Genomic DNA, 12444 nt, shown 5'->3' with positions numbered 1-12444 from the left:
ATAGGCATAAACATGTAAGGGGTTTGACATTTGGCTCATCCCAGCCCAGGTGAGTCAACATGTGAGCCTTCCTATTTAAACCACACCCACGGTTGCTCACAACGCTTGGCTTTGAGATTCTTACTTTCCCGCTTGGCTCCCATCACCATCTTCCTCCTTCCTGACGACTCCTGACATCCTCAAGTTCCGGGGGCTTCAAGTCTCCGACTCTGCAACACTTCTGGGTCACTGGCTTCCACAACAGCATCAGGATTCCTGCAAGACAAGAACAAACAGAAGACTGTAAGCCTTATTGATTGTGCATCTAGGAGATTAAAGGTTTTGGTAGAACTTGTGGTAGAACTCCCAAATGCCTAAAACTTGTTTTTTGACATATCGACTTTTGGTAACCTATTTTGCTGCAATTCAATTACTTTCTGGGGAACTTCATCAGACAATATTGAACTGCCTATCCTTATAATAGGCCGCAGTGACTTTGCATTGACTTTAAAAATAGGATCCTCATAAAAGAGTACCATTCTGCCAAGTTCTGTTGGGTACAGATACCTTTGTGCTGCATGTTTATAGTACGTTTTTCCTTTAGGTAATATGCAGCGGTGGGTTTGTGTGACAGTTTATTCATAATTTTCTGTTCCTTAAGGAAATTACATTGGTGAGTGCTGTGAAACCACTATTACAATAGCAGTTCTCAATTGTTGTTGCAGCAATTGTTTGACAATAAGTGGACTAATTGTGCTTTGTTTATTCAACGATCCTGCACGTTCAGCCCATCAAGTCACCAATCACAGAAAACTACTGACCAGTATATTTTCTTCGCTCCTCCTTCTCTTACTCTCTCATCCCTTCCCCCCTGTGGGACTAATCGCTCACATCCTGAGTTCTCCAGGTGTGGAGCATCAGTCCACAGTGGTGTGGGCGACCAAGCTTCACTCGTGTTGAACCTGGATTTCAGTTGAGTGTTTCTGGCCTTGTCAGAAATTTACAGAAGCCGATGCTATTTTCAAGAAGTCCATAACTGACCCGAATCAACGGAGTAATTTCCGACCCACCTCCCTGCTCCCCTCTCCAGACTTCACCATCTTCTAGACAACACTAAATCAGGATTCAGAAAGAACCACAGCTACGAAACAGCAGTCATCTCAGCCACTGATGACGTTCAAATCATCCTGGACCAAGGAGAAGCAGCAGCCCTCATCCTGCTCCACCTCTCCTAACCTTCAACACTATCTCCCATAACACCTTGATCAGAAGACTCCACGAGAGTGGCATACAAGGATCTGCTCTCCGATGGATCTGCTTATTTCTCACCGGACTCAAAGGGCCAGGCTGCCACCCTTAACATCAGAGAATGAGAGACTGTTATGCTGTGTCCTACAGGGATTGTTCCTCAGCCCCACCCTTTTCAACATGTACATGACATTGCTCGCCATAATCATCTGACCACAGGACATCACCGACATCTCCTACGCCAATGACACCCAACCCATTTTCTCCCTGATGGACATGACAACCACTACCACCAACTGCATGACCATGGGAGCAGACTGGATGCAACCAACAGCCTGGAGCTCAACACCAACAAGAGGGAAGTACTGGTCTTTGGCAACAAGCTGTCCTTATGGGACTCCACCTTGTGGCCATTGGAGCTAGGACTAACACCCACAGACCACACAAGAAATCTGGGGATCATCCTATACATGATGGCTCAAGTGAATTAAATTCATGACATGACAGCTCAAGTCAAAGCAGTATGCACCACCTGCTTCCATATCCTGTGCATGCTATGCAGGATATGCACATGGTTGCCTCAGAACACCAGACGGACCCTCACACAAGTACTCATTATCAGCAGGCTGAACTACGGCTACACTATACACTGGAATTTTCAAACAGCTCCTACACAGATTCCAGACCAGCCAGAACACCGCTGCAAGAATCATACTTGACCTGCAACTACATCACACTGCACCTCAAGAAGCTTCACTGGCTCCCCATTCATAAGCACATTCAATTCAAACTTCTCATGCACAAATAGAAAGCCCTACATAACACAGGACCAAAATACCTGAACAGCCACATTGACCAACCCACCAGGCACCTATGCTCTGCCTCACTCTCACTCGCATCCAAAAAAGCAGAATTGGCTGTTGCTCATTCTCCTACATCACCCCCAAGACATAGAACAACCTCCCTCAACAGATCAGAGCTGCCTCTTCACTTTTTGAGTTCCACAAGAAGCTGAAGAACTGGCTTTTTGTATAAGCACCTTGGGGATGCTGACTCTCAGCCCCCACTCAGCCGGTTCTGAGGAACAGCTTCACGATGCTGAGGTACTGGCAACTAAAATAGGTGTCCCCAAAAGAAAAAAAGAGGAGAAAGGGGACCACTGCAGGTAATTTATTGCTTAAAGGCCCAATCTCAGCATGGTAACACACCATACTGCCTCTGTTTTCCCTTTGCATGAAGTGCAGGTGGAACCCAGACAAACAAAAGAACATTGAGATGGTCAGAGGCTGACAATAGGCATTGCTCCTTTTCTGCCCCCCCATCAACATGCTGTTTTCTTCCCAGACTTGATGCATGCCAGAAATCTGATCAGAAGTAGAAGCATCACCCTGTGCAAGGCAAGCCATAGGAGGCCCTGCTTAGAGGCTGACATTAGCATTGAACCCACCTAAATACACTCCATCCATCAAAGTACACTAGAGTCTCACTCTGACCCCTAATGTAAAAAGAGGCTTAAGAGAAGGAGCTAAAGGGGCATTTACTATTATTTTGTGCAACGTGGCTCAGCAAGTGACCTTGCTTTGATGCATTGCGGGAAACATAGAGAGCGAAATGCTCCATATTTACAAAGATATGAAGCATTTCGACTCTCTCCTGACACACTGGCGGTCATTCTGACCCTGGCGGTCAAAGACCGCCAGGGCGTAGGACCGCGGGAGCACCGCCGACAGGCCGGCGGTGCTCCAATGGGGATTCCGACCGCGGCGGTAAAGCCGCGGTCGGACCGGCAGCACTGGCGGTCTCCCGCCAGTGTCCCGCCGCCCCATTGAATCCTCCAAGGCGGCGCAGCTTGCTGCGCCGCCGAGGGGATTCCGACCCCCCCTACCGCCATCCAGATCCCGGCGGTCCGACCGCCGGGAACCGGATGGCGGTAGGGGGGGGTCGCGGGGCCCCTGGGGGCCCCTGCAGTGCCCATGCCACTGGCATGGGCATTGCAGGGGCCCCCGTAAGAGGGCCCCTACAAGTATTTCACTGTCTGCTTGGCATACAGTGAAATACGCGACGGGTGCAACTGCACCCGTCGCACAGCTTCCACTCCGCCGGCTCGATTCCGAGCCGGCTTCATCGTGGAAGCCTCTTTCCCGCTGGGCTGGCGGGCGGCCTGAAGGCGACCGCCCGCCAGCCCAGCGGGAAAGTCAGAATTACCGCCGCGGTCTTTCGACCGCGGAACGGTAACCTGACGGCGGGACTTTGGCGGGCGGCCACCGCCGCCCGCCAAGGTCAGAATGAGGGCCACTGTGTGCTGCCTTGCGTCAACTTAGGCACCCATGCACCATAGTGCAAGGGGGCTTGCAATTCAGGCAAGATTCCTTTTGCACAGGAAGGCACACCTTCCTGCACAAAAACAATCCAAAACGGAAATAACGAGAAGAAAAAAAGATTTTACCCCTTGTTATTCCATCTTCTGGGAGACGTACCGATTTGACACAATCCCTGGTTTACAAACCTTTGTAAATTTAGGATTGCGTCAGATCCATTGGTGGATGCACAGAAGCACTCATGTTCCACCCATACAGTGCCTCAGCTTGAAATGTAACGTAACACATCCCAACCCGCTGCATAGCATTAGATTTCTATACAAAACCATGAAAGATGGCATAAATCACCCTTTTGTGTGAAGTCACTAAATCGACTAGGCATGCAGCACATGGGTGACTTTTGCGAAGAAAAGGTTGGGCGCAGGTTAAGCCGCAGGCAACCGATCCTAATGTACTGGTACAATTTCAATACTATATGGCACGTCACACATGGACGGCCTTGTTGGACGCCGATCTGTCTGAACCCTCAGAGGTTACTTTTCTTACATATTTGTTGCAAATGGCATCTCCCAGTGGGCAGTATCAGTTTTATACTCTTATGCACACAATGTCAGTAAGCACGATATCTCTAAGGCACACCAGGAGAGGCAGTAGACCTAGGCCTTGATATCACTGACAGGCAGTGGGCCTATTGCTGTTCAGTGACCTTGGCAGAGGGGATTACGCTGTATTACAAGTTCCATTGTATTCTATGGAACGTGTAAAATGGTGGACGGGTTGTCTGTCACTTTTGAGACAGAGTAATCCCCTCCACCAAAGTCATAATCAGGTCCTCTATCTCTGAATGGCTGCCACCGGCTGGTATATTTAAAATATCTTAATAGGGTATATTATACACCTCTTTAGATATGGTTTGAGGGAGAGTTCTTGCTGCTCCCGCTGTGGTGCAGAGGACTCTGGTTTTGTACATACAGCATGGTCCTGCCCAGATGTATACAACTTTTGGCTGTCAGTGTTCTGCGCCTTGGAATAAATCATGGAAGAGGCACTGTCTTCTGCTCCTTTTTTGGCACAACTGGGTCATGACCGAGACATACCAGATGGGTGACCGCAGCTCATAGATGTGGATCATGTGTTCGCTAAATGTATGGTCCCAATGTGTTGGATGAAGGGACCATTACTGTCAGGAAAACTATTGCCAGTGTTGTAAAGTTCTTCCCTCAGCAAAAACGATTTCCCTTTTCCTTGTACCCACGTTGGTTGCAGCGGCGTCCTCACTCCGGTGGCTCTTGCGGAGGCTGTTCTTAGAACTAGCTTCTTCAGGTTTAACTGCCACTCAAGATGGTGGCCGCAAATCTTTGTGAGGTCAGCACTCTAGTGTTTCTACCTTAGTCTTGTGCTGAAGCTTCCCTCCAGTTGTTTCTTTCTGGGAGCCCTGCACTTCAGCTGTCATCCTGAGGAGAATGAGCAGTGTTCCTGAGGCACCTCGTTTCATTAAGAATTTTTCCAGTTTTGAGTAATTCTTTTTCTTGTTACGGTGTGCACACCAGCTACTTTTTCCCTTCTGGAGAAGCTGAATTTCTTCCTTTTTCCAACAACTGGCTATCGGCTTTCTGAGGAGAATTTGTTTTGGCTTAACAGAACTTCAGGCATCTGCAGTAAGGAATCCTTTTGTATGATTTCCATAGTTGCCAATATATATATGTACATATATATTCAAAAACTCTTCGCCTTGCAGACATGCCAGTCTTAGAGACACCTCAGTGTTCAGATTAATTCCTAGAGACTGAAATTGAGAAAAATGAACCTTGAGAAGGAGTTTTTGTTTCCTGTAAAAGACATTAGTAGATTGTATACTAGTGAACCTTTGAACTGTTCTCCAGAGAACCTTGGATACCTCTGACGCCTGGAGAAAAGAAGATATTAAGTTAACATTGTTCTCTTAGAGAAAGGCTAGTCTCTCAAAAGATCCAGGTTAGGAGAACGATGGAATCAGGTGAATGTGAATGGCTGAACAGTTGAATGCGCAGTAGGAATGTACTTAACTATGCTCTTATCACCTGACTGCAGGCCCTTCCTTTAAAGAAATCCCAATAAGAAGAAAGGTGCAGGTTACAGAAGTACACACTGAATTTCCTATCTTCAAGTGGGAAACACAGGCTGGAACTGGATCTGGAGGCGGTCTCTCTTTTTCTATTCCCATTCCCCTTTTCCCCTAGCAGATGCAGGGTTCAGATAATCAGTGAAGTTTGAGCACACATCTGTTTGAGGGTGTTGGGTAAAAGGCATCTGCTCCTGTGGAAGTTTGATTTAATGGGTAATCTCCTGACAATTACCGACAAAATCGGATTGGCATGCCGACATGGCATATTGCAACACCTAATGAGACAACTACCATGACCTCATGCCGCCCAGTAGACGCCCCCAGAATATATGGGGTCCATTCCAGGAATATTTGCTGGGTAAGAACCAAGGTGTTGAGGATGAGGAAGGCAATATATAGACACCATAATACTGGGGGACAGTTGCAAGCTTCTGTTGGGGGTGGGGGATATGGGACTGTGTGGTAATGTGTGTTGTGGGTGCCGTGGGCTGGCCTGCTTGCTTGCTGTACCTGATTAATTTCAAGGAGAAACTCAAATTTCAATATATTCAGTGGCAATAGTGATTGGAAATGTACTGCTTTTCAATTGGGCCTCCAGGTACACTCTTCGGATGGTCCCCTTATGCCCACCAGTTATTGATGTCAACACCTATGCATTATATGTATCTAACCTATGAGGTATTTGTGATTTTCTGATGCTGTATTGTTAATTTGCAAAAACTGAAAATAAAGTTCAGAAGAAAAAAATCACTCTTTGTGTGACTTTGTAAGTACTACTGAATCCCTTACATCGTCTTGCCTGATACAAGACCAACGCATATGCTTAGTAAATGTGGGCCAAAGCCTTTAGCACGTACTGTAGCCCAAAGCCCTTTTGGCACTTTGGCTGTGAACCATTACTGTTGGACTTTTGCTTATGCAGGGTCATCCTGAATCTTTTTGCCTCCTATTTTTTTCTGACCTGTCGCTGTTGGCTTTTGAACTCTGAGCACTTTCCCACTGCTAACCAGTGCTAAAGTGCATATGCTCTCCGTGTAAATTGTATGTAATTGGTTTATCCATGATTGGCCTATTTGATTTACTAGTAAGTCCCTAGTAAGGTGCACTAGAGGTGCCAGGGCCTGTAAATCAAATGCTACTAGTGGGCCTGCAGCACTGGTTGTGCCACCCACATAAGTAGCTCTGTAATCATGTCTCAGACCTGCCACTGCAGTGTCTGTGTGTGTATTTCTGATGGATACAACTACCTGTGGATTCCTCACCTAATGAATACTCCCATGGCGCCAGCATTCGACGGAAATCTTCTTCCTAGTCTGCACGAGGACGTCACTCTAGCCCACGCGACGCCGTCTGACAGGCAATAAGAGGTCCTCGACGACGTGCCAACGTCAGTTCCCTTTTTTCCGTGCATTCGAAACGGTTATCTTCGAGGGAGCAACTGTTACTTTCGTGGTTACAGTGTATTTTTTGCTGCGTAGTCCTTCGCTGCAGTAATAATGTCGCAGAGAAAGTCGGGTTTTATGCCTTGTCGTGAGTGTGGGGGCAAGATGTCAGTTACGGATCCTCACTCCGACTGCCTTTGGTGTTTGAGCTCCGACCACGACGTCTCGACTTGTGATTCATGCCAGCACATGAATCCAAAGGCCCTCAAGGAACGTGAGGCGAAGTTGTTTATGGCGAAGTCGAAGAAAGAAAAACATCATAAGAAGTCTTCTTCGCCAAGGCATCGCCGTCATCGAGACTCCCGGCGCCGTAGAGAATCACGGCGCCATTCAAGCAAGGAGACTCGTTCCAGGTCTTCGGATCGGCGCCGGAGGACTTGGGAGGTCAGTCCCACGGTCACGCCGCATCCATCGACGCCGTTGCCCTCTCCGGCGTCACCGATTTCACCTGGACAGGCGTCGGTGATTGAAGTGGTGCAGCCTCTGGTGTTGTCTCCGGCGTCGCAGACGTCGAGGCCGGCATCGGGGTCGCCTTCGATACAGGCACCCCAGTATCCGGCTTTTCCCACCCCTGGAGCCGATAGTACCGCATTCCTAAATGCGATGTATACCATCTTCCAACAGATGGCTCCAGGGGGTGCTCCGGCTGGCCCTTTGGCCTTTTCATTGGGTGATCCTGCGCCTCTACGGCCGGCACCCTTTATGCCCTTTCTCCCTTTTGGGAACGTGGGCTCGGCGCCGGTGTCGGCGCCGGTGGCCACTCCGGTGGCTTCGGAGGGATTGGTCCCGGAGATTTCCGTTCCGTCGTTGGGATTTCGTCCTGTGACTCCGGTGGGTCCATCCGCTCCGAGTGCTCTTTCATCGGCGCCGAAGTTACCTGTGGCGCCGGACGCGGCGTCGGTGGCTTCTGAAGATCGGCGCCGATCTTCAGCTTTGGCGGAGGCATTGTCGACTCCGCGTATCGAGCAGAGGCTTCATTCGAGGAGACGTGCTCTCCGTTTATTAGAGGAGCAGGAGTACCCACGAGTCCTGGAAGAAGGAGAACTAGGGGACTCGGGTGATGGACTGCATGGTCTAGATACAGCCAGTGGGCTGGACACTTCCCCTGAGTGGGATCTTTCGTCTCCAGGGGAATACACAGAGGAGGCTGCTTCCTTTCACGCAGTGGTACGGAAGGCAGCTAGTTTTCTGGACCTGCCTTTGCCGGTGGCAGAGACAAAACAGAACCTTCTGACAGAGGTGCTACATCCGGCCTCAGCTGCGGCAGATCCTCTATTGCCGTTTAATGACGCTTTGCTGGATCCGGTGCTAGAGGTGTGGAAGAGGCCAGTATCTTCCCCAGCGGTTCATAGAGCCGTAGCCAGGAGGTATTGAGCTGCACCAACTGACCCTGGCTTTCTTTCTAGGCACCCTACACCGGAGAGCTTGATGGTGCAGGCCTCCTGTTCATCCAAATCAGCGCCTGGTTCTTTCCCGACGGTGCCTGGGGACAGGGACTCGAAGAAACTGGATGCGCAGTCCAAGAATTTTTTTTCGTCCTGCAGTCTGGCGTTGAAGGCCACCAACGCAACTTGTATCCTGGGGAGATATATTCATGCTCTTATGGATGACATTTCCTCATCATTTACGGAGCTTCCCCAGGGTCTTTTGGATGTTGTTTCAGATGCCCAGGCTGCCGCGACCCAGATTATTCAGTCTGGGCTGGACACGACCGACTCGGTGGCCAGAGCAATGGGCACGACTGTGGTGGCAAGGAGACAGGCCTGGCTCCGTAATTCGGGGTTTTCTGCGGATGTGCAGTCAACCCTATTGGATCTCCCTTTTGATGGGGACAAGCTGTTTGGCGCCAAGGCAGATTCGGCCGTGGAACGTTTTAAGGAGAGCAGGGCCACAGCCAAATCGTTAGGACTCCAAGCTCCTTCTTCCTCTGCCTCTTCCAGGATTTTCAGGAGGTTTTGGGGATTTGGGCGTGGCTCTTCCTCCTCCTCCTTTCGGGAGAGATTCCAGCAACCTGCCTCTTCCCATCCCTATAGATCTTTTAGAGGGAGAGGGAGGGCCCGCACCAGAGGAGCCTCTCAGCAGCACTCTGCCTCTTCCTCGTCCTCTGGAGGGGTGCAGCAGGGAAAGCAGCCTTAGGCTTCCACCATTTCCCACTCACTCCTCTCCTCTAGGGGGAAGATTACAGCATTTTCTCCGCAAGTGGAAGACTATTACAACGGACACTTGGGTTCTCAGTATTGTGGGAAAAGGCTACACCCTTCCCTTTCGGGAGTTCCCGCCCCTCATCCCGCCCATCTTATTGTTCAGAAGAACACCTCCTGTTGCTAGAACAGGAGGTACAAGTCCTCCTTTCAAAGGGCGCGGTAGAGTTGGTCCCAGAGCAGGAAAGGGGTCGAGGTTGTTACTCAAGGTATTTCCTGATTCCCAAGAAGGATGGTCGATTGAGACCAATCCCGGACCTGAGGATCTTGAATTGGTTCCTCAAACAGGAAAAGTTCAAGATGCTGACCCTTGCTCAGGTGCTTTTGGCGTTGAACAAGGAAGATTGGATGGTGTCTGTCGACTTGCAGGATGCTTACTTTCATATCCCGATACTCAAGTCACACAGGAAGTATCTCCGGTTTATGGTGGGATCGCAGCACTATCAGTTTGCGGTCCTTCCGTTTGGTCTTACTTCAGCACCTCGAGTCTTCACGAAGGTGATGTTGGTGGTTGCGGCAGAGCTCAGAAGGAAGGGGATAGCAGTATTCCCTTACTTGGACGACTGGTTGACCAAAGCCAAGTCTCCGGAGCTTGTGTCGCATCATCTGCAGTCAACGACTCAGTTGTTGTTCGACCTGGGTTTTTCGGTGAACGAGCCCAAATCTCACCTGGAGCCCTCTCAGCGCCTCCTGTTCATAGGGGCAGTACTGGATACAACATTGGGTCGAGCCTTTCCTCCGCCTCAGCGGATTCAAGATATTCAGGAATTGGTTCCAATGTTTCGAAATGGAGCGTAGTTCCAGTCCTCAAGGTCCTTCGTCTGCTCGGTCTGTTTGCCTCCTGCATTCTGTTGGTCACGCATGCTCGCTGGCACATGAGGGCTCTTCAGTGGTGCCTCCGAAGGCAGTGGTCTCAACACAAAGGGGATCTAGAAGGTGCTGTCAAGATCTCCAGAGATGCTGCGGTGGACTTGAAGTGGTGGATTGCGAGCAACAATCTTTCACAAGGAAAGCCGTTCGAACAGTCGCCACCAGTGGCCACGGTCATAACGGATGCTTCCACTCTAGGGTGGGGAGCTCATCTGGGGGATCTGGAGATCAAAGGCCTTTGGTCTCCAGAGGAACAGATGTTTAATATCAATCTGTTGGAGTTACGGGCTGTACGTCTGGCTCTCAAGGCCTTCCTCCCTTCCCTTCGTGGTCAGTCGGTACAGGTCCTAACGGACAATACTACCACGATGTGGTACATAAACAAACAGGGAGGAGTAGGGTCGTACCTTCTCTGCAAAGAAGCTCTTCGACTATGGTCCTGGGCAAAGGACCATCAGATTTGCTTGGTAGCAAATCATCTGGCCGGGGTCTTGAATGTACGTGCAGACAGTCTCAGTCGCCAATTCTCGGCAGACCACGAGTGGCGTCTCCATCCAGATCAAGTCCGTTTAATCTTCCAAAGGTGGGGGTTTCCTCGGGTAGATCTGTTTGCCACTCTGGAGAACGCGCATTGTCCGTTATTCTGCAGCCTCCAGTATCCGATGCAGGGAGCGTTAGGGGACGCGTTTCAAATAACCTGGTGCGGCCAGTTGCTTTATGCGTTTCCTCCCATACCCTTGATTCCTCGAGTATTGAGGAAGATTCGCCAAGACCGGGCTCTAGTAATCTTAATAGCTCCGGATTGGCCAAGGAGGGTGTGGTACTCCGACCTTCTCCAACTCTCAATGTGCCCTCCGCTCCGTCTCCCTATCAGGGCAGACCTCCTCTCGCAGTCGCAGGGGCAGGTTTTACACCCCAACCTCCAGAGTCTGCACCTACATGCCTGGAGATTGAACAGGGCAACCTGAGTTCCTTCTCTCTCCCGCCTGATGTAGTGGATGTTATATTAGCGGCCAGGCGACACTCCACTAAATCTATTTACGCTAATAGGTGGTCTAAATTTGTGGCGTGGTGTGGAGAGAGGCAGATTAATCCCTTACAAGCTCATCTATCGGATGTTTTGTCTTTTGCTCTGTATCTAGCGCAGAAAGGCTGTGCAGTGGCTACCATTAAGGGTTATTTATCGGCCTTGTCAGCCTTCATATGTCTTCCAGACCAACCATCGTTATTTAAATCCCCTATTGTTGTCAGATTTTTGAAAGGTCTTCTAAATAAATATCCTCCAAAACCATTCGTTATGCCGCAATAGGATTTGTCCTTGGTCTTGACTTTCCTTATGGGGTCCCCTTTTGAACCTATGCATTCTTGCCCCTTAAGGTATTTGGTTATAAAAACAGTCTTCCTGGTTGCTATAACATCTGCAAGGAGAGTGAGTGAGTTGCAGGCCTTATCGGTAAAGCCCCCTTATACAACTTTTTATGGGGATAAGGTGGTGTTGAGGACCAAGGCTGCTTTCCTCCCGAAGGTTGTTTCACCTTTCCATTTGGCACAGACAATTACTTTGTCCACGTTCTATCCTCCGCCTCATCCTTCTAAAGAGGAAGAAAGACTACACCGGCTGGACCCAAAGAGAGCGTTTAGCTTCTTTATTGATAGAACGAAGGATTTCAGGCTGGAGGATCAGCTGTTCATTGGATACGTGGGCAAGAGGAGAGGAAAGGCAGTCCACAAGAGAACACTATCCAGGTGGGTTGTTCTTTGCATTAAAATCTGTTACTCTTTGGCAAAGAAGGATCCTCCTGAGGGCATTAGAGCTCATTCCACGAGAGCTAAGTCGGCCACTTCGGCCTTGGCCAGAGGTGTTCCTGTGGTCGACATCTGCAAGGCCGCAACTTGGTCGTCCCTTCACACTTTTGCGAAACATTACTGTTTGGATTCTGAGGTTAGAAGGGACGGCCATTTTGCACGGTCAGTGCTGCAGGATTTCTTGGTTTGACCATTTAGGCACCCGCCACCGGGCGTGGTACTGCTTTGGGACTCTATTCATTAGGTGAGGAATCCACAGGTAGTTGTATCCATCAGAAGAACGAGTTACTTACCTTCGGTAACGACTTTTCTGGTGGATACATAAGCTACCTGTGGATTCCTCACAGTCCCACCCTCCTCCCCGTTGCCTTTCTGGTCTTACCAAGTAATCCTTGAGTGCGCTCCTCTTGGTCTTCAAGGTTGCAGTAAATGTTGTATATATGGATATTTGTGTATATTTATCTGTATATATATAT

This window comes from Pleurodeles waltl, chromosome 2_1 (genome assembly GCF_031143425.1).
Source record: "Pleurodeles waltl isolate 20211129_DDA chromosome 2_1, aPleWal1.hap1.20221129, whole genome shotgun sequence".
Classification (NCBI taxonomy): Eukaryota; Metazoa; Chordata; class Amphibia; order Caudata; family Salamandridae; genus Pleurodeles; species Pleurodeles waltl.
The sequence above is the reverse complement of the archived record's forward strand: the minus strand, read 5'-3'. Positions refer to the sequence as shown.